Consider the following 19,625-nt stretch of genomic DNA (forward strand, 5'->3'; position numbering starts at 1 on the left):
TTTCATTAAACAACACTCTTTACGGGATATACAGGGTTTTCTTAAGGAAAAATAAAAGGAAAAGATATCCTTTTCATTAAACAACACTCTTTACGGGATATACAGGGTTTTCTTAAGGAAAAATAAAAGGAAAAGATATCCTTTTCATTAAACAACACTCTTTACGGGATATACAGGGTTTTCTTAAGGAAAAATAAAGGGAAATTTTACATCCTAAAATAAGGTGCGAATAAAAAAAATCAACGTTTTGAAGACGATCTGCTATAAAATATAATTAATCTACAGAGGAACATAATAATTTACTACATTTTTAAATCTTTAATTTATACAGTAAAGGTAAAACGATACGAATAACTTCTTGCTTGGAAATTTCATTGCACGTTGCAACGTGTCCTCCAACGGTTCAACTATAAGTCTGCAGGGTTACGGCATTAAAAATCGGGTTTCGAAACCCGTGGTGAGCACAGCATAGAGAGTCTAATGGGGAGCTTTGTGCTTAACAACAACAAAACAACTACAACGAAGCAACATTATAACATCTCCAAATTTGGATTATTATTGTATAATAATGCCGGGCTTTGTGAAGTGTTTGGCGTACTGAGCTGTGGACAGAGAGACAGAACGTTTGAGGCGTGAAACTGTGCTATACGCGTTTCGTACTTTTAGCTATGGGACGTTATAGTTGTGAAAGTCATTCTCACTCATTGGTAAAGAGTGATCCAATAGGTAGAGGACGCGGCTGGCCGTTTGTTCTTCGTCTGATCAACAATTCTAAGTTAAGGCTAGCTATGCCTTAAACTTAGGAGAGTCAAGTCATTTAACCCGGGTGTCACATAGGGTGCCGTTCAGTTGTAAACACCAGATAGTTTTTCCTTAATAATTCGCTGTCATTACGACTTGACAACTTAAACAGTTTCCTGTAAACAGGAAGATGTTATTCAAGATCTTCAGAGTGACTGTGTGAAAACTTATGGGTCTATATAATTACGTTTTGATCAAGATATTAAGAGTGACTGTGTGAAAATATATGAGTCTATATAATTACGTTTATGATCAAGATTTTGAGAGTGACTGTGTGAAAATATATATGGGTCTATATAATTACGTTTTTGATCGAGATTTTGAGAGTGACTGTGTGAAAAGATATGGGTCTATATAATTACGTTTTTGATCGAGATTTTGAGAGTGACTGTGTGAAAAGATATGGGTCTATATAATTACGTTTTTGATCGAGATTTTGAGAGTGACTGTGTGAAAATCTTATGGTTCTATATAATTACGTTTTTGATCAAGATTTTGAGAGTGACTGTGTGAAAATATATGGGTCTATATAATTACGTTTATGATCAACTCTTATCTTCTAAACAAAATCATAACTTTTTCTCTATGTCCTTAAGAATATATGAAAGACAAAAAAAGACGTTAATTTCAGTGTTTGTTAATTGATTGGCTTATCTACTAATGTTTTGTTATTGCTTAAAGGTTAAGGTCATACATGTGGTTTATTTTTATGCAAAACAACGTAGTAATAAGCCCACTATTGTTTATAAAGCCTTGTGTAAATTACGCCTTTTTATACGAGGAACAATAGAACCTCGGTGTTTTAGCGATATTATTATTATGAATTATTAACGACTAGTAATTATAGGTATATAAGTAAGAAAACTCGTCTTATTGCCCATAAATTTGACAAAAGAAAGACAAGACATACTAAATAAAGGAAAGAAGGAACTTGTGGGTTGAAACAAGCTTATTAAAATATACTGAAAAGCTGATCATAAAGCCACATAAGATAGGAAGTTACACTCTGTGAAAAGTAGGCCGCTGCAAAGGTGGTATGTACTATAGTAAAGAGTTAGGAGCTGTGACATTATTAGTACACGTGTACGGAGGTTACATCTTGAGAAATTATGTAGATGTAAAACCCTGTTGTACTTAACTATAAAAAAAAGTGTTTGATTTAATATTCAACTGCTCAAAATCTAATATCTTCATTTAGGGTATTAATATTAATCGTTATTTAGGTTACACAGTTCTTAACCACGTTAAGCCTGTCTACATAAGTTTCAATTGGCCACTATAAAAGCTCGTGTCAGAAGCTAACCAGAACAACAAAGCTACATAATTGTTGAAGGATGAAAGAAAAACAACATCATATACTACTAATACTTCATCAGGATTGAGCCCCATTTACAGTTCCTATCATCCTTGACCCTAATAGCTAACGGATCAAGGTGGATATCGATAAGCGTGGTTTTCCAGGATTCCAACACGATTTCTCACTAATGAAAAACCGGGTACGTACCTTGTTAGTGTTATATTTATAAGTTTATCTTATAAGAAGTGGAAGAAAATTTGTGTTTAACGCTTACCAACACGAGTTGCGTCGTAACTTTGGTTTGAGACATGTTTCTGTCGTTTATTTACTGATATCAAATTAATTAATGTTGCCGAAAAGTTGTTCCTTGAATTATGTTTTCAACAATGTGATTTTATCCGTTTATTAAAAAACGTGAGAGAATGCCACAAAAATACTCATTCATTTACTAATATATATATATATTGTGCTTCGATAATTGTTCACGAAACAATGTGACTAGATCTCCACAGTTTGTAGATTCACTAACATTTTATTTTAATATCGGTTGAACGTGTGCTTAAAGAAAGAAAGGAAATTGATCTTATGACACAAGAAGATTAATATAATAGATTTGTGTTCAACACCTGAAGAGTTTGTTATAACCAGACGCTGACTAACATATTTGTGTTCAACACATGAAGGGTTTGTGATTATGAGACGCTGATTAACATATTTGGGTTCAACACTTCAAGAGTTTGTTATAACCAGACGCTGACTAACATATTTGTGTTCAACACATGAAGGGTTTGTTATTATGACACGCTGATTAACATATTTGTGTTCAACACCTGAAGAGTTTGTGATAACCAGACGCTGATTAATATAGTTGTGTTCAACACCTGGAGAGTTTGTGATAACCAGACGCTGATTAACATATTTGTGTTCAACACCTGAAGAGTTTGTTATAACCAGACGCTGAATAACATATTTGTGTTCAACACCTGAAGAGTTTGTGATAACCAGACGCTGATTAATATAGTTGTGTTCAACACCTGGAGAGTTTGTGATAACCAGACGCTGATTAACATATTTGTGTTCAACACCTGAAGAGTTTGTTATAACCAGACGCTGAATAACATATTTGTGTTCAACACTTGAAGAGTTTGTGATAACCAGACACTGATTAACATATTTGTGTTCAACACTTGAAGAGTTTGTGATAACCAGACGCTGAATAACATATTTGGGTTCAACACTTCAAGAGTTTGTGATTATGAGACGCTGATTAACATATTTGTGTTCAACACCTGAAGAGTTTGTGATAACCAGACGCTGACTAATATAGTTGTGTTCAACACCTGAAGAGTTTGTGATTATGAGACGCTGATTAACATATTTGTGTTCAACACCTGAAGAGTTTGTGATAACCAGACGCTGACTAATATAGTTGTGTTCAACACCTGAAGAGTTTGTGATTATGAGACGCTGATTAACATACTTGTGTTCAACACTTCAAGAGTTTGTGATAACCAGACGCTGATTAATATAGTTGTGTTCAACACCTGAAGAGTTTGTGATAACCAGACGCTGATTAACATATTTGTGTTCAACACATGAAGGGTTTGTGATTATGAGACGCTGACTAACATATTTGTGTCAATAACATAAAACCGTTTCATGAGGTCATCTACTTCTATTGGTTTATTTTCTTTAGTGTAGTTGCGGTATAAGTGTCCAATCTGAATTTGTCGATAAGAATTATTTTACATTCATTAACAAAATGACATAAATAGCTATTATTAGGGCGGACTTAATCTGTTGGTTAACTGATTCCTGGATAACATACAAAACGTTAGAGAACTTAGTTGTTAGGCTAGTTTTTAAGTTTCTATTTAGGGGATTTCCCGTCTTGAACGAAAAGTTTATTCTTATCAGATAATCAGGAAACAATTTAATGTATTAAAGAGCTCTCACAGACAGACGACATATATGTGAAATATGAAACTACTACTGGTTTATTTAACCAATAAAAGCACCTCATACATTTGTACTTACTCTCAAGCTCCATTAAACATGAAATACTTTTGTATCGTGTTTTAAATCGCTTAAGTGTGTCAAAAATAAGTGTGAAGAGGAACAGTAAACATATCTTATACGCCCTCGGACGGTTATCACACCTTAGCTCAGCGATTGAACTGCTGATATCACGCTTTGTTATCGTCGAACAAACAGTTAAAAAAATGCAAAAGCTTTCAACTTGATTTAACTATCTACAGATACTGATAAAACTGCCATACTAGTTTCTGTCCATTTCGTTAATTTCATGTAACGCCTGATATTTATTAACAGCAATGTTAATGTCGTCATGAAGATCATCCAGAAATCGAGTGGAAAACACAACTTTTCTTTATTTTTCTTCTTTAACCTGAAATGTCTGCACCTTAAAGACGTGATATGAAACTTAATCTGTCGTATTGAGTTACTGATTTCAAATATCACCTGTAAAAAGATCTTAATTTCAACGACTTCGTAAAAGTTTAAGAAAAAACAACAACACAACAGTAACGTGTCTGTTATTTTGTTTTTATCGTGGGATTAGGGTTAGCGTATAGAACTGTGGAGTCAAGAGACGTGGTAGTAACAATTATTCGAGCTTTCGACTGTGGTTGCGTTATAAGAGTAACAATCAACGCCGCTATTCTGTGAAAATAAACGTTTCTGGCGGTTGGTGTTACCGATTGGTAGTATTCCTTCTGGTCTGTAGCTCAAAATTATGGTTTCTTATAACTGACCTATATAAGCGTGTCTGGCCGTTCAGTCAGTTGTGTGCATTTTTATGACATTCCGATATTCTTTAGTTAAAGCAAGTAGCTGAACCATCAAAATATTTTAAACACTCTGAAAATGCCCCCCTCCAATGACTCAGAGGTACGTCTGAAGGCTTATAACGCTTAACACCAGAATTTGACACCCGTGGTGGGAACGGCACAAATAGCCCATAACGTAGCTTTGTGCTTAACTACAAACAACAAATAGCCCATAACGTAGCTTTGTGCTTAACTACATACAACAAATAGCCCATAACGTAGCTTTGTGCTTAACTACAAACAACAAATAGCCCATAACGTAGCTTTGTGCTTAACTACAAACAACAAATAGCCCATAACGTAGCTTTGTGCTTAACTACAAACAACAAATAGCCCATAACGTAGCTTTGTGCTTAACTACAAACAACAAATAGCCCATAACGTAGCTTTGTGCTTAACTACAAACAACAAATAGCCCATAACGTAGCTTTGTGCTTAACTACAAACAACAAATAGCCCATAACGTAGCTTTGTGCTTAACTACAAACAACATATAGCCCATAACGTAGCTTTGTGCTTAACTACAAACAACAAATAGCTCATAACGTAGCTTTGTGCTTAACTACAAACAACAAATAGCCCATAACGCTACACAATAACGTGTCCGTGCACTGCCCGCCACGGGGATCGAAATCCGGTTTTTAGCGTTATCAGCCCTCAGAGTTGTCGTTGAGTTACCGATGGGGGAGGGACAAAAACATAGTTAAAAGTCAAAATGTATCGATATATAATCAATAAGCTTAAACTCCTAATAAAGTTTAAATTACTCTGTTGCTATGGAGATAAAACTGCAAATTAAAAATTCTTGTTTTGAATATTGGTTATAAAATTTTCAACTAGCAAAGCATTATTTTTGCGCTGTATAAAACTGAACAACATAATGTTTATGTAGCTGATATCTATTTACAATATTAAATTGATCGTGTGTTGTCGTGGATTCACTGTTGTTTCACGATGTTTTTAAGTAACTGGTACAAAACATATCTTTGTATAGCTTTCCAGTACCACCTTTACAGCTTTTTTTTTAAACGGTTTCCACTGGATTGAAGAGTTCTTCAAATGGTACACGAGCCCTATTATAACCATGGTTGTCATGAAACGTAGAGTTAATTACCATTTTATTATAAGTTTACCCAAATTTGCTTTTATATCTAAAGTATTCGAAATTTCCTCTCCTTAGGCCTATTTTAATACAGAGTGACTTATCTAAGATTAATTAAAAAAAAAAACTAAATTCATGTAGATGTTTATTTGTGTTAGGGCTAAACAACATCGGGCTATCTGCTGTGTCCACCGCGGAGAATCAAACCCCGAATTTTAGCGTTGTAATTGCGTAGAGTTACTGTTCTCCTACCGAGGGACAACGTGAAGCTACCGTGCACACTATTATTAGTGCACTGTGCATTATCAACGGTAACTTTCAACCAGAATCTTAACCATATGATAAACCAACCTGAATCTGTAATGACCGTGGAAGCGTGAAACAGTTATCTATCAAAATAAATAAATAACAATATAGGAAGTTGGCTACCTGTGCTCTGCCCACTACGGGTATTGAAACCCGGATTCTAGCGTTGTAAGTCCGCAGACATACCGCTGTGTCATTGGGGGGCTATTTTGTTTGCTTGTAATTAATCACAAAGCTACACAATGGGCTACCTGTGCTCTGCCCACCACGGGTATCGAAACCCGGATTCTAGCGTTGTAAGTGCGCAGACATACCGCTGTGCTACTGGGGGGCAGTATAGGAGGTTGACAAATGTTTTGAACAGCCATAATTTGTTTTTATTTCTGAAGGAAGCTCAGTGTCAAAAAAGATTGGTGTAACGTTGAGTGATAATTAGTTTTTTGTTTGTATTTTGCATTCACGTAGATGTGGCTTAGCCTCACACCGTTAAAAACCGGGTTTCGATACTCGCGATGGGCATAGCACAGATAGCCCTGATATCGTGTAATTCTTGTGCTTAACTACAAACAAAATCACACAGGCGTACATTATGGAAATCGGCGTTTTTATAATTAACTGTATCGTGTTATTTTCAGTCAAATGGAAAGAAGCAAATTCTGAGTTTTGAACATCAAAATGCGTAATTTTGATTTTTAAACAACTTCCCGGGAATGGCACAGTTGTTTGCCCAGATCAGATTACACCTGGTTAGTCAGTTTATCACTCTGCAGGCTCGCAAGAGCGCCATCATACGTTCCACCTGGAACTAAATGGACAGTTTTCACGTTCCAACCAGCAATTCCTTCTGCTAAAGCCCGAGGACTTCCTTCTCAATGCCTTGATAACTGTGATTAATGGGTGACGAGGTGTATTTGTTCTAGTGGGAGTCTGTCAAGTCGTTCCTCCTACTCATCACTTCTCAACAAAAATAAGGCTTAATGTAAAGGTTGATTGCACCTCTTTATGATCTTTGTCTTCACGCTCGTGCTTTCACACATGTGTGAACAAACCTGGAGCGAGCAAAAGGTGTATATTAGATTTTTTGAAATTTTAGCGAAATCTGGTGAAGGCTGAATTCAACAGGAACTATTAAACAACAACAAATTCGAAAACATGTTTTTGAAATTTCAATCATTTCTGTTAAGTCGTGGTCACACACACACACACACACATACACATATATATCATTATCGTTACCAGACCTCGGGTGATGCTCTAAGAAAATTATCAGCTATAGTTAGGAGATCAAATCCAAATGGTCTGATCCGGATATTTCAGTATCTTTCGCGTTTTGAGCAAATTAGATTAATCCAAATTGCGGGTTTGTGAGTAGTTTCAAAATGGCGACTACCAGTGAAACAAAAATTGACAAAATGACAGCACAACCAAAATTATGTTTACAAAGTTGGCTTAAGATAGCATTGAATATCCACACTTACTTTTTAAATATGAAAAAAACACACCGGAAAAAAACACACGCATGTTTTTCTCAACCATCATCTGGATGTTCTATGAACACTTACTTCCTTTATATATATATATATTTTGTTAAACAAGACTGATGTCTGTAGGTTTACTTTCTTCTTAGAATTCTTCTCAAGAAGTCGATAAGCCGTCTTAACGTTGTTAGAACAACGGGTAAAAGTTGTAGCTAGTGATGAGTTGGCGACGCGTTTCGAATGCGTTCTGCATCCATTATCAAGGCTGAATGTTGTGTGAATTGTGATTACTGTTGGTGGATATTTATAAGTATGGGTAAGCAGGTGGTGGTATCTAGCTCGTGGAAGGCGTTAATTGGTGGAGTGTTGTATTGTGGCTTGGGGGTTTCTCGCCGAGAAGTAGCTCCCTAAATAATAAAAAATAAATTATAGTGAAAGCAATGAAGATTTTGTAGGTTTTGAACCAAACTAAATAACAGTACACCTTTTTTTGATTTACGGTATTTTTCTTATTTTGATGTTTTGAGCTCTTGTGTTTAGAACAATATATACTAATTTTTAAAGTATCAAATTCACTTTTTGTTCAATAAAAAATCTTTCAAGTGCGACTGTAGCTTTTTTCCCCCAAAACTTTGTTTTCAAAATAAGGGTGCGTCTTATATTCCGAAAAATACGGTAATACTCAACAATGATGAAAGGCATAAAATTGCTGTTAATTATTCTAGTACGAGGTTATAAAATCACATCCTATGTACACTTATTTTCAGAAACGGAAGTGCAAAACACAGAGAAAGTATTTCATCGGTAAAAACTAATCTTTGTACTAAATACTACAATAGTTGTTTCACATAACTTTAACCAGGTTGCACTAAGAATTAAAAATATATAGTAAACACAGTAAGGTGTTTTAAAATTTCTTTTTCAAAGTTAAACTTTGTTCCTATTTTAGTATATCTTATACACACGCAACCTATTTTGGTATATCTTATACACACGCAACCTATTTTGGTATATCTTATACACACGCAACCTATTTTGGTATATTTTATACACACGCAACCTATTTTGGTATATTTTATACACACGCAACCTATTTTGGTATATTTTATACACACGCAACCTATTTTAGTATATTTTATACACACGCAACCTATTTTAGTATATTTTATACACACGCATCCTATTTTAGTATATTTTATACACACGCATCCTATTTTAGTATATTTTATACACACGCATCCTATTTTAGTATATTTTATATATGCTCATTTAATGAAATTGTTTTCATATATCTTTATAGAAAACAATCTCCTTTTTATTAAAATCGTACAAATGGTAAATCAGCAGACGCGTGGTTACTGGTTCTTGGTCTAAAATACGGAATTCAATGAATTGTCTCATCTTAAAACACTTGAAAAACTTATTATTAAAGAGTTTTGGCGTCAAAGGAGTTTTCGCTTTTAGCCTTTTCACTTATGTTCGAATGACCTACTAAGAATCACCTTTTGTATAGGTAGTATACGCCCACATTTCCCGCGCCTGTTTCGGCACCATATAAACGGCACTAACAATTGACAATCCACGGAGTGAAATAAGAGTAAGGGGAATACAAGAACAATGTATATCATTTCTCGGTTATCTATGTCATAATATAAACAGACGCGAACTGGCCTAAAGAGACACTGGGAAAAATCCCGACGGGCCCCCTTGAAAAAAGTACGTAATTTTGTTATTGTTAAGACAAGCTTGTGAGCCCCTACTAGCTTTTTTCCCGGTAAAATTTTAGAGTCCAGTGCCCCCTTGCATATAAATATGCAGCAGCATTTCTAAATATTGTTGTAAACAAATTGCAAGACAGACCAAAACGTGTACTAACTATAATTTATTTTAAGATATTTTCTTACGGAATTATATCTGAAGAAAAAGTCAGCCTTGATACTTTTCTGAATTGCTAACGATATGTAAGTTTATTCTCCATGACATTTTTTTTTTTTTTTTTTAGAATCTAACATATCCTGTAGTTATATATCCTGACGAATGTACAGACTCTAAATTGAAAACTTGGAAAATGCAATAACTTGGATTTCGGATCAAGCTATCATAAATAATACTATAAAATTCATAAAATAAAACCAGCCATCAGCTATTAAATAATTATCTGAATACGTTACAAAAGTTAATGAACACGTCTAGCAAATAGATAAAACTTCTCTACAACTTCAACTGTGAAGGTTTTTTTTTGTTGTTGTTGTTACACACAAAGCTACACAATGAGCTATCTGTGCTATACCCACCACGCATATCGAAACCCGGTTTTTAGCGTTACAAGTCTTCAGACTTACCAATGAGCCAACTAGAAAGATTAAGTGACTGTACTTTAATTGCTTATTTTTCCTAAACTTACACAAAGACGCAAAAAGTACCAAAAATGATGAACAGTTTATAAATATGCACGATGTCACAATATTTCAAATAACGTTGTTTAATAAAATGCGTATAAATAAACGTACTAGTTTAGTCTCATTAAAAAAAAATGTAACTTTTGTAATATTTACATTTTAAAACCTGGTGGGTATAAAATATTTGATCAATTTTAAATGTACCCTTTTCATTGTGCTTCATTACAGTAAACTAGTTATTTATTAATGTCATCTGTAGCGTAAATTATCGAATTTGAATGAGATTAAAGATATAAAGTAATTATGTGTCAACACTGCATTTCATTTACTGCTCAATTTCATTGTGTGCTAAAACAATTTATGTTTATTTATGGTCATACAAATAAATAGCCCAAGCTATATTAACTTATCACTCAACAACGATTAAAACTAATAATATAATATCATAGTGTATGTAAATCTATCCCCATTGTTAGCTGTTAGCTAACACACAAATATAGGTCTACACTGATTCCAAAAGCTTTAGGTATAAAATGTCGAACAGTCAAACAAGTTACTGTATGAACACACCATGTAAAATATTAAGCCTGTTGTTTTATTATATTTAATTGTTTTGGTACCTGCGCACTGAGTGCATATACTGCACGGTTATATATGTTGACATACAGCATGGTTATACGGCTATATAGTATATAACGAAACACCTTGAACGAATGATTCAGTTAACAATCACTATTGGCAACAAATCAACATTATCTTTCTGTCGGTAACGGTTTAAAATTTCATTCAATCAAATTACATATTGCGTAAAAACTATATATATATATATATAGCACAAAAAAATCTATGTGTCTGTTTGTTTATCCTTTATCTAATTATTCCTAGGTCGCTGGGTCAATCTCAACCAATAAGGCTGATATGAAGAGCTATGTTTTGGGTTATACCCACTTCCTACTTTGACCCGTTACGTTTCAACTTCGGCCCATAAGATACACCTGCGGCAATGAACGTCAATTAATTAATCACGTGAAACACTGTAGAAGAGCATTAAAAGTTTGGTGATGAAAGCAGGTAACAGTAAGCACCCCTACCTCCACCACTTTGGCCGCTACCTCTTAAATACAAAGTCACACTTGTGTATACCATGTTTGAAGTATACTTAATGAGTTCTTAAAGCATATCAAAAACTTTTGGTAATAATGAATATTGTAATAATATGTTATATTACAAATAAATTGTTTGAAAGTATGGATTTTTGTATTACTTATCATAGCATCCACCCCCACATTTTTTAAGCTCATAACCCGAACAAAGGTCGGGTACCTCAACTCGTGTATACATATTTGCATTGGCGGTGGCTATTTGAATTGCGCTGCAATTATTACGGAATATTATGTAATTAAATAAATTATATAAACAAAACAACTTTAAAATACACAGTTTGTTATATCATAAATTGCTTTATTCAAATCAGAAACTCTCTCATTTGCTTTCTCTGTAAATGTCTTCCAAGTCATCCCGCACACACCGGTGTTACCATGTTCTTCAAAACATTTTAGGAAGAACGGTATCTATGGAAGCGGAGCTCTAACAGGTATAAAATCATATGTGGTGACAACGAACACGACCACCCAAATCTCGGACAACTCTTCAATTAAACTGATGCCGAAACTAGTAGAACCGGTTGTTATAGAAGATGCCTACACGTGCAAGGTAAAGTCTGTCTACTGTATTCGCCAAAGAATAAAAAATAATCCACAGTCGTGCAAGGTACTTCAACGTGTTTTCTAACTGGCATGATTTTATTCTCTTTGTCATACATTAACAATCACACATGGAATTAAATAATAATCAGACTATTTTATGAAATTATAAAACCACGTGGCCTTGACATTGGGCATGGAAATGCAATTAAACAGGTTTTTTTTAGACCTAAATGGATATCATACAAAAAAAAAGTTTTTGTGATTCAGATAAATATTTCCCACTCAAATACCTAAACAAACAGGTGTAAACTAAAAGAAAAACTTAAAGTTTACATTATTACATCAAAAAAAAGATAACAAGAAACTACAAAAGCAACAGATCCCGTTATAACACAATTGAGTAAATCCTAATAAACGATAATTTAAGGATCCGAACACTATGACCTGTACCCAGATATTCTATTTCTTAACTATTTTGAGAATTCAACTCATGAAGAGTATATTACACTAAAACGTTTAAAACACGTTTAAAAATCAAAGAAAAACAAAATGAAATGACAAACATCATTTCTAGACAAGATATATACTGATAACAGACAGTAATTTTGAATATTTTTTGCAAAATTTACCAGTAAGAATTAACAAACCTGTATGGAACCAAAAATGTCAGAAAAAAACAAAGTTAAGTTGAAAAACAAAAAAACAGAAACAAATGTACAACCCTAAACAAAATATGGAGAAGGAAAATGCTTCTTTAAAACAAAAACATTACCTCTAAAAAGTGATGCTCCTTAGACAAACTGACAAACATTATACCCTATCCAAACCAAATTGAAAAACTCAAATAGTAATTATGGTTCAATAGATCCTAACCTCTCAGTTCCTTCAAATGGTTATATTAATTATTTATTGGTAGGTTGTAGAATAGGGAGTGCTCAAATTAGCTCTAAAACTGAAGGTAATGCCAACATCCAGAATTTGTTGGAAGAATAGAGAGAATGACAATGTAAAACAACAAATATCACAAGCCTTTGAGAAACATCTGCTTTTGCTTAAAAATACGATATGAATTGAAAATAAAAAAACAACTAAAAGAATATTCTTTTCAAATGGGGTTTAGACAATATTTCTGAGAAATTATGAGTGAAAGTGAAGAAGAATATGTTATAATACTAGAACTGCCACATCCAGAGATTAAATATGTGGTGTGGAGATTGGATTTTTTGTTATTACCATTGTTTTCATGATTTTGTATTTTGAGATATCATTTTGGGATTCATGATGAAGGACTTAGCATTCATCAAGGAGCCTGAAATGTTGTCTCAAAATAAAAAAAAAATGGCATCGGAGGTCCACAACAGAGGACCTAGTTTACAAACTCAAAGAATGTATTTATAGTCTCCTCATATTTAGATGGGACACAGCATAAAAAGAAAATAATCACAGACTGAAAAACACCAGAAAGAAATTAAAAGAAATAAGAAAAAGAAAAAATAAATTAAAAGAATAAAAGAAATGTATAAAAACTTATAATGCAAAAAAAAAAAGGAAATGTAAACATCTGATAAAGACACTATAAATATTTGGCATTGTGAAATGTACACTAGTTTCAAGTTTTTATTTTATTTTAAATAAATGTTTCAGAGTATTAGAAATAAATAATCTCTATCAATCTGATAAAAGAATTACAATCAGAAGTGAATGGTTGACTTCTAGTGATTTCACATACATTTAACCATGGAATGCCAGCATTAAAGTTTCAAACATTAACACCAAGAGGTATAGGTTATAGTAGCATTCTAGGGTTAATTATTTTTCATGGTTCATGTATGTTTGATACCTGTATTTTAATTTCATTCCAATTTATTTTTATTCTAAATACACTTAAATAATACAAAGAACTGACTAGAATGTAAGCAGTGGGTAGCTGGAAAGTAATGGAATGGCCACCATACCTTTTGTTTTGGCTTAGTTCTCTGAATTGGGTTTTATAGATTGAGTTACCCTTAAGTCAAATTTATCTCTATTTTTCAAAGTTTTCCACACATTTATTAAATTAGGCAATGTGACACAAAACTTCACGAAAAAATCATACATTATTGATATATGGATGAACACACAAAAAGAAATAAGGGCATACACTATATAAAACACAAATCAGTCCACTTTACATTTAGTAAAAATCATTGTAAATATTTCCATTCGTGTCTACAACAAAAGTAGGTTGTATTTTTTTCATATAATTTATAAGTTTGTACTGTTTTTGGTTAGAAGGAGTTTTTAATGTTTTAATATCAGCAAGTAAGTGGAACTTCAACAGGCATTATTCATTTACAAAGTTAGATCTATCATTAGCTACACAAAACATGTAAAAGTTGTTGAACTTGTAGTCAGAAAAATAAAATATTTTTGTTATCATCAAGTGAACTTGACTTTGCTTTCTTTTTACAGTACAGCCCAAATACAAAAAAGAATCTACCAAACAAATGAAACCATAACAACACTAGTGACAAGAGGGGGATTATTTTGTTAGAAATAAAATTAAATCAAAACCCAATTTCAAGATGACACATACTTGAAACAAGATCAAAAATTTGCTCTTTTGTTTTCACTTCATGGTTGTATTAGTATAACATTGAAACGAGTGCGTAGTTTTTCAAAGATTACATTATATCATGTCACATGAACCTAACTCAAAGCGAAGAATGTTACATATTTTATTGATTATTACGTCAGCTAGTTAGTACAGTGATAAAATTTTCGAGTTTGTGCTTCAAACAAAATTCTAGAGATACGAGAAAATTAGAGTAAATGAAATCTCTACTGAGAAGTTAGGCCTATCGTTAGTTAAGTGGAACTTCAACATGAGGTAGTCGAAGAAATAAAGCTTTCATTATCATTAAATGAACTGGATTTACATTATTCTTTTTATAGAATAATCCAAAAAGAACATACTTAACAAATGAAACCGTTATGCCAGTGGTTTTGGAGCATAATTCCTAATGTCATCAGATAATCGTTAATAAGAAAATAACTTACTATATTTCAACAAACGAGTTTTTGTTAATCAATTTATCAATCTATATTAAAGAAAATATAAATAAAAATTAAATCAACATTTTTGGTCACATCTGTATCCGTTGTACGATTTCCTGCTTTGCAAAAACATGAAGTTTGTACAAATATGTTATTGCTAACCATAAATTACCGAAACAACAATAAGGATCAATCGTGACGAAGGTTACCCGTTTTTATATCACTTATTAACATATTTGGTGCTCGGCGTAATTGATTTTGTGTATAGTATTATAATTAACATCTCTAAAAAAGCCGAACCCACATATTACTTTTATTCACTTAATTTTCGACGTGTAAGTTATAATTTGCACTCTTGCACGTCACAAGACGCAGGTGCACACATGCTATATATATATTAGTTACGCAGCACACACAAGCAATTTCCTTTACATGTAAAACAATTCTCATAACACAAGATAGCTTTTCAACTTTTTTTTCAGTCTAGACACTTACCAGCTTTTTCGTGAAATATAAATAATTCTTAATAAAGTGAGTTTTAATAGGGAAGTAATCATTAAGAACTACTTTATATCTGTGTATATGTAACTACCACATAATTGTTTTTTTTTTCCTGTTGTATTAGTCTCTAAGGTAAGATTGCCTCATTTGATAAGAATTTCGTGTTGTATAATAGGTGCATAGGCCTAAGTTCAACATAAAATAATTTCTGACGAAAAATATCTAACGCAATGCAGTTATTATTAAGTTGAGAAGCTCATGCATAGGCATACATGGGTCAGCGACAGAGTAAAAAAAAAAACATACTGAAAGTTAACCACATTAGCCGAATATCAAAAATTATGAGTTTAAGCAGTTCGCCAATGAAAATCACGTTTCCAGATACTGAATAAAGTAACTAATGTTAAACTGCTTCGATCAATGAATCATATAGCACCGCTATATGCAAGAAATAACAAGCTCTTTTGGCAAAGGTATTTTTGAAGTATTTGATAAGCAGTGCTTAAGCATACATACAAAAAGCTAAATGAAAAAAAAAAAAAGGTGAATGCATTGTTTCTCGCAGTATTTCGTATGCTGATGAAGTAAGATATACACTGAAGACACGTCTATCAGTTTCGGGATGGTTCACAATGCCATCATTGACACTGATAAAATGTACTTTTAAGTATTTACGATTCAATTATAAGTACACACAATAAACGTTTTGCCCAGTTATCTATAGCGAAAGCCAGTGCTGACATGTAACGGAAGACTCACTAGTCATGTCATCTTCCCACTCGAGACAGACGCAGCAGGGGAGTTAGCCTTGCTTCGATTCAGTATTTGTACTGCATACACACAAATACAGACACAGCTAAGGGAGCGGCACGTTTCCTTCGCTCTACAGTAAATACATTTTCAGACCACTTACCATGTAGCTACATAGCGGATAATATTTAAATAGCTATATGGACCTACTTATACAAAAATAAATAAATATGACAGAAACCCTTTCTTTCCTTCGTTTAATACTTCACTTTTATTGCTGTTCTTACACGTATGGTCTACACGAGTACATCAGTGTTTTTATATATTCAAGTTTGGTAGTCATTAACACGTTAACATTAAGTTCTGGGCATTATAAAAATATATAAGCTTACATTTAAAAAAATGACATATATGAAACAGTATGATGTGTTTTAACATAGTATGTTTTGCGTCAAATTCTATTGTGTATTTCTTAAAAGAGAAAAAAAAATCGAGAAATCTATTTCAGTTTCCAATCGAACAATGCTAGTTCCCACATCTTTCAGTAATACTTGTACCGCTAGACAACAAACATAAAGACATTCAACTCTTATATTTAATATACAAGTGTTTTGTTTTGTTGTTGTTGTTATTGCTGATAACTAAAACAGCAATGCAAATACTAAATCACTAACTGAAAGATTCTACAAAAAGTGTAATCTGTGCGACAATTTCATGTACTTACACATGACTAGAAATAAAAATGTTACAAAGCGTTATATTTGTTGATTCATTTACAGCCTCTACTAAATCTCCACAAATGATGAACTTTTAAAACATCACTTACCTAATTAGACGAGAAGTGAAATCCGTGTTAAATTCACTAAGAGGGGAAGGAGCTAAGTATCGTTAAGTTTGCCCCAGGAAAAAACGAAATATTTTCGTCAGCTTCTCTGATCTCTCCCGTCTACTGATTTTCAAGGTTAACACTAGATAGACATGATTATTGAAGTATACATATAGTTAGTTTATTATAGTAGTTTACAAACATAACTAATAAATACAGACTCTGTGGTTTCACTAATATAAGAATCATACAAATACTGTATGAACGGGTGTGATTTTTGCACAGTTTTTAAAACTTAAATAACCTTTACTGTTTTGTTACTTTTCAACACATAATAATTAATAAACTCGAATGTATAAAATAAAATATAAAACTTTGTAATGTTTCAAGATGAATTTAGTATTTCTAATACTAATGATTTAGTAAATGTGTGATTGATGATATTCTTACTCTTAGTCTAAGTGGGCCATTAACTTTTTATATGCTCCCTGGACACAATCATCAAAAATTTTAGGTAACAGAAGAGATTTCTGAGTGGCAATACCCCTCCACCCAATGCAAAGTGCCCATAAGTTTTTCTTTAATCCTTCAAATACATGTGCATTCACAACAATATGTCCTAGTTAGCAGGCTAGCCCAGACGTAGATAGATCTAGATTTGGATGTAAGCAGTCTCGAGTGTAAATATTAAATCGAGGCCGAATATGGACACGTTACGATTGATTTTAGATCTAGGTCTAAATCTAATACTTCAATTGGGTAAATCTTTTGAAATAAACAACAACGTGATCCGCTTCCACTGTAGCGACGAGAGTGTTACTAAACACAAAGCATTATAAATCTTATTTGCAAATGACTTAAATAAAATTGATAAAAATTAGAATTAACGTACTTATCTAGTTCACACTACAAAAGTCGACTGGTCGTTCATAAAAATTGATGATATAAATACCGCTTAGACCACTGGTGTACCTCAGCAGGCCTGATGAGCGCTGGTAGTGGTATTGAACAAAAGGCCTCGTCGGAAATGAGTATCGCAGATATTATGTGACTGACCTATTATAACATTGTTCTTTGCTTTCACTGATAACTTAATAAAATATTGCTGAAGACCTATATCTAGGAGACCTTGTAATTGGCAGTGAGCCACCTAGGTTCATTTACAATTATAATTTAGTTACTATTGCTTATGTTAGTTAAGGTTTAGGCCCAGATTATACTAGTGGTATGTTAAACGGTAAATAACTATATTAATAATTATTATATATACAATATAATTAACGTGCTAATCGGGCACATCCTTTTATTTAGTTTTTAAAAGTTTTCCAAGCACGACGTGATTTTCAATTTTAGAAATAAATTGGCACTGGACACTCGTTAATTTCTCACCTTAATAAATTAAAATATGTACGCATTGCAATTTATAAGTTATATTATAACTTATATTATTACGTATTATGAATTATAATAGTATTAATACTTTAGATTAAGAATCAGAATGCGAAGTACAGTTCAGATTAGTGAGTTTAGACTAGTACAACCTACAGGTCTAACAAGAAGAAATCTATATTCAAATTTTCAGAAAACTTAAGTTAAAGTTAAAAACCATATCACTTACCATCACTTTCAAAAACCACGTTTATCTTCGAACATCAGACTAAAAAGCAATAACGAAATGTGTTACTATAGTACTAACACTAAAGCAACAGTTAACAACACAATTTGTCACAAACACCAAGGAGAAAATATAAATTAGTTCTACTCTAGTTCTATTTACATTTAAGCTTCTCTGAAACAGATAAAAAAACCTCAAGAATTTAAAACGCATGTGTCAAATTAGTTTTTCATCTTTCGAACGTCTCATATTTTGATTACAGACACTCAACAATTGCTTAAACCGCCTAAAAAATCAAACATATCAAGCAGACGCTCAGCTTCCTACAAAGCTCAATCACAAATCACATTTGTAGGTCTGCCCCTAACCACCCCACTAAACAGGCGCTCTACAACTTTAGCGCCCTCTAGCAAACGGCGAAAACCTGTTACAGTCCAAGATAAGATAAAAGTTCTTAGAAACTCGAGCCACTTAAACACCTCCAAATTACGAATCCAAAGCTGCGGCGAAAGATGACTTAAATCGCTCAATCTTATAATTGCTATCTTTTATAACTAAAGATATTGATAAATTTTTAGAAATAACTGAAAACATCTAACATAATAGCTTATTTCTTATACCAAACCATTTTATACAGTACTCAGAAAAAAAAAAAAATCTGTGCTTATAAATAAAAATTGTATTTCCAAAACCGAATCTTTCTTTTTCATTAATTATATTTATACAAGTATAGCATAAAATTGAACACTTACATATCACTTAAAAACAAACACATAATCTATGCTTTGATATATCTATATAAATATAATAGTACTGTCTGTTGTTTGTGCTATGCCCATGTAACTACTTCGCAGGATGCAGATGGATCTTCACAAAACTTGGTATGGAGGTTGATTAGGTCAATGTGGGGGTACATACGAATTTTCAGTTTTACGTTTCGAGATTTTTATGGGCGTTTT

The 19,625-nt window shown here is 32.9% G+C and overlaps 1 protein-coding gene across 3 annotated transcripts in view; it reads right to left on the bottom strand.

Annotated features, from left to right (window-relative positions):
* The window catches only part of LOC106459444, a 121,374-nt gene extending 102,368 nt beyond the window's left edge, over positions 1-19,006 (bottom strand). Inside the window, exons 1-3 of one of the 3 annotated variants that reach the window (XM_022385942.1) lie at positions 18,829-18,994; positions 18,670-18,708; positions 17,052-17,193 (exon numbers count right to left, since the gene is read on the bottom strand). The gene's annotated coding sequence lies outside the window, so the exon portion shown is untranslated. Of the gene's footprint in view, positions 1-17,051; positions 17,194-18,669 lie in introns of all 3 variants that reach the window. The other 2 variants (XM_013919063.2, XM_022385941.1) reach the window with 2 other exon arrangements.
* Between the last annotated feature and the right edge of the window lie 619 nt (positions 19,007-19,625).

The sequence above is a fragment of the Limulus polyphemus genome, unplaced genomic scaffold (genome assembly GCF_000517525.1).
Source record: "Limulus polyphemus unplaced genomic scaffold, Limulus_polyphemus-2.1.2 Scaffold609, whole genome shotgun sequence".
Taxonomy (NCBI): Eukaryota; Metazoa; Arthropoda; class Merostomata; order Xiphosura; family Limulidae; genus Limulus; species Limulus polyphemus.